The sequence below is a fragment of the Trichechus manatus genome, unplaced genomic scaffold (assembly GCF_000243295.1).
Source record: "Trichechus manatus latirostris isolate Lorelei unplaced genomic scaffold, TriManLat1.0 scaffold00210, whole genome shotgun sequence".
NCBI lineage: Eukaryota > Metazoa > Chordata > Mammalia > Sirenia > Trichechidae > Trichechus > Trichechus manatus.
The window spans coordinates 2,581,679-2,586,240 of NW_004444146.1; positions in this window are offsets into that span (position 1 = coordinate 2,581,679).

A 4,562-nucleotide genomic window follows, 5' to 3' on the forward strand; every position below is an offset into this window, starting at 1 on the left:
TGGGAATGCAAAATGATACAACCATTTTGAAAAATGATATGGCGCTTCCTTAGAAAGCTAGAAATAGAAATACCACATGATCCAGCAATCCCACTCCTAGGAATATATCCTAGAGAAATAAGAGCCATTACACGAATAGACATATGCACACCCATGTTCATTGCAGCATTGTTCACAATAGCGAAAAGATGGAAACAACCTAGATGCCCATCAACAGAAGAATGGATAAACAAACTATGGTACATACACACAACAGAGAATTATGCAATGATAAGGAACAATGATGAATCTGTGAAGCATCTCATACTGGCTGGGGAAGCCAGTAAAACTTGTGTAAGGAAAAGTCCTGGAATCTCCATATACACATCCAAACTCCCTGAGGGACTGAATTGCTAGGCAGAGGACTGTGGGGACCATGGTCTTGGGGAACACCTAACTCAATTGGCGTAACACAGTTTATAAAGAAAATATTCTACATTCTACCTTGGTGAGTAGAGTCTGGGGTCTTGGGAGCCTGTGAGCAGCCATCTAAGACACACCACTGGTCTCACCCCTTCAGGAGCAAGGGAGAATGAAGAAAACAAGATACAAGGGAAAGATTAGTCCAAAGGAACAATGGACCACAACTACCACGGCCTCCACCAGACTGAGTCCAGTACAACTAGATGGTGCCCGGCTACCACCGACTGCTCTGACAGGGATCATAACAGAGGGTTCCGGACAGAACTGGAGAAAAATGTAGAACAAAATTCTAACTCACAAAAAAAGACCAGATTTACTGGCCTGACAGACTGGAGAAACCCCAAGAGTATGGCCCCAGACATCCTTTTAGCTCAGTAATGAAGTCACTCCCGAGGTTCACCGTCCAGCCAAAGATTAGACAGCCCCATAAAACAACATGAGACTAATGAGGCACAACAGCCCAGGGATAAGGACTAGAAGTCAGGAGGGGACAGGAAAGCTGGTAATATGGAACCCAAGGTAGAGAAGGGAGAGTGTTGCCATGTTGTGGGGTTGTTAACCAATGTTATAAAACAATACGTGTACTAACTGTTTAATGAAAAAGTGTTTGTTCTGTAAACCTTCATCTAAAGTACAATAAAAAGATTTTTTTTAAAAGTTCAAATTCCCATAGTTAAATTTAGCCTGTTCTTTCCCCATATTCTCATAATACTTGTACCTCTGAGACAAAACTGCACTTTATGTCTTCCCTGTGGTATTCTTCACCATCATGCCCCAATATGCCTGCCACAGTACCTGCTACAGAGCAAGAACTCAGTCAGTGGTGGGCAGGATCCAGTTATCCAGCAATGGTTCATCTGAGCCAAGGCAGCTTCCTGCCCTTCATACCTTACTGTAAGACCCTAACTCAAAATATGAAAGAAAAGGCTATCCTAAATATTTAGGATTTATAATATTTCCAACCACTTTCAACATTTATTTAACACACATTGGAGTGCTATTGATGTTCTGGGCCATGTGGATATGGAGGAAACACACTACTGTCCAAGGACTCACGACTGGCAGGAGATGGGCACGAAAAGCACCTGCCGCACAAGGTTGACCCAGCCCAGGAGCTGGGAGCAGCTTCTGGGAAAAGTGGCCCTGGGTGGATTCGCCCAGCTGAAGAAGGGAGAAAGGGCATTTTGGGCAGAGTAAAAGCATGGTGTCGAGGGGACACTACATCACAATTAGGAACTGCAAAGAGAGGTGACCAGAACACAGGGGTAGTAAGTGATACGGCTGGAGCCATTGGAAGAGGCTAGACGATTCAGGCCCTCAAATTGAAGGTAAGGATCTTGGATTTGCCCCCAAAGGCAATGGAAGCCAATGAAAGGTGTTAAAGAGGAAGTGACACCAACAGATGGATTTTCCCTCAGACTACAGCTTGAGAGAGAGATCTTGGCTGAAGGTGGACATTTCTAAATTGTTGGCATATAGGGTGGGGGCCAAATAAGTAACTCAGGGAAGTGTATGGAAAGAACAAAGGCAGAAAACACCAGGGGAAAACCAACCTGTAGGGGAGAAGGCTCACGTGGAGACGGCCAGAGCGGGGGCAGCACCACTGAAGCAAATAAGTGCAGAGGTGTGAGAAGGGCTGGGCAGAAACTCACTCTCAATCTGATCAGGCCACTGCACTGGAAAGAGAAGGCTGGACACCCTGAGGACATGATCAGCAAAATCTAGAAAACTTGAAAGGGAAGCCTACATATTAGAAGAGCTTTGAGCAGGGACAGTAGTTCCAGTTGGCATTACTGACTGGGTTACACCTGTTGTCTGGTGTGATATTAATTGCACCCCCTTTACTCCTAAGTGTCTTAGTTTGGATAAGTTATATGATCACTTAAAAGATATAGCAACCCCAAATTGAGGGACAAAATAGCTGACCAGAACCATCCCAGACTAAAGGAGATGAAAGACACATGACAACTAGAGGTGATGTGTGAAACTGGACAGGATCCTGAACCAGAAAAAGGGTATTAGTGGGACAATTCGAATATGGGCTTTGCTTTTGCTGTTTTCGGGTGCCGTCAAGTCAATTCCAACTCATGGTGACCCCATGTGGCAGAGTAGAACTGCCCCATAGGGTTTTCTTAGGCTGTAATTTTTTTTTAGTACAATTCCTTTTTTTTTTTTTTAATTTAAATTGTGTTTTAGATGAAGGTTTACAGAGCAAATTAGTTTCTCATTAAACAATTAATACACATACTGTTTTGTGACATTGGTTGCATGTGAACATGACATGTGAACACTCTCCCCTTCTTGACCCTGGGTTCCCTGTTACCAGCTTTCCTGTCCCCTCCTGCCTTCTTGTCCTTGCCCCTGAGCTGATGTGCCCATTTAGTTTCATTTTGTTTTATAGCCCTGTCTAATCTTGGGCTGAAGGATGAACCTCAGGAGTGACTTCAGTACTGAGTTAAAAGGGTGTCCAGGGACCATATTTTCAGGGTTTCTCCAGTCTCTGTCAGACCAGTGAGTCTGGTCTGTTTTTGTGAGTTATAATTTTGTTCTACATTTTCTCCAGTTCTGTGCAGGACCCTCTATTGTGATTCCTGTCAGAGCTGTTGGTGGTACTAGCCAGGCACCTTCCAGTTGTGCCAGACTCAGCCTGGTGGAAGCTGTGGTAGTTGTGGTCCATTAGTCCTTTGGACTAATCTTTCCCTTGTGTCTTTGGTTTTCTTCACTCCCCCTTGCTCCAGATGGGGTGGGACCAGTGGAGTATCTTAGATGGCTGCTCACAAGCTTTTAAGACCCCAGATGCTACTCACCAAAGTAGAATGTAGAACATTTTCTTTATATAAACTATGTTATGCCAGTTGAGCTAGATGTCCCCTAAGACCATAGTCCCCAGCCCTTAGCCTAGTAATTCCATCCCTCAGGGAGTTTGGATATATCTATGAAGCTTCCATGGCCTTGCCTTGGTCAAGTTGTGCTGACTTCCCCAGTTTTGTGTACTATCTTACCCTTCACCAAAGTTACCACTTATCTATTGTCTAGTTAGTGTTCTTCCTTCCCCACCCCTCCCCTCCCTTGTAATCATCCAAGATTGTTTCTTTGATGTGTGGAGCCAAGTGGGTGGGTGAAAGAAGAGAGAGAAACAAAAGCAAAAAGAAAGTAAATAAAATGGCAGCATAGTAGGATTCAGTGGGTAGGGGCAGGGCAGACCTGGCTAGGCTGTGTGCCGGTGGCTCTCTGGCTGAGCAGTGTGGCTCTGCCTGTTGAGAAGGGGCATGGGCAGCCCACACAGGCTAGGTAGGAGGGAGAATGGAAAGGAAAGAGGGGAGAGAGAGGAAAAAACAACAATCAAACAAAAAATAATAAATAAATAAAACAAAAACAACAACAAATAAAATGAACAAACAAAAAAATAGTGGTGGGGGAACTGGCTCTTAGGGGTGGGGCGGAATTAGGGTGACAGCGAGCTGATGTCTCTCTTGCCAAGTGGCATCACAAGGCCCTTCAGGAAGGGGGAAGAGTCAGCGCAGGGTCTAGGTAGGAGGGAGAAGGAAAAGGGAGAAGGGGAAAGATAAAGAAAAATAAAAAATATGGCACTGAGGGAGCTGGCCTGTGGGGGCAGCGCAGACCCAGGGAGGTCATGTTCCAGAGGCTCTCCAGTGGAGCAGTACAGCACAGTCCGCCGAGGGGAAAGGGTTGCGCACGGGGCTAGGTGGGGGAAAGGAAAGGAAGGGAGAGAGAGAGAAGAAACAACAACAATGAAAAGAACAAAAAATAAATAAAATGGCACTGAGGGAGCCAGTTGGTGACGGCAGCGCAGACCCAGGAAGGCCGTGTGCAGTGACTCTCCAGCCAAGTGGGTGTAGCATGGCCCTTAGAGAAGGGGTGGGGTTGGTGCACAGGGCTGGGTGGGCAGAAGAAAGGAAAGGAGGGAGAGAGAAGAAACAGAAAAAAAAAAAAAAAGAACAGAGCAAACAAACTAAAACATTACAGCCGGTCAAGAAGGGAAGGGGATGGCACACAGGGCTAACTGGGTGGGAAAAAGGACAGGAAGGCGGGGAGAGAGAGAAGCAACAAAAAAAGCCAAAAAAAAAAAAAAAAAATAT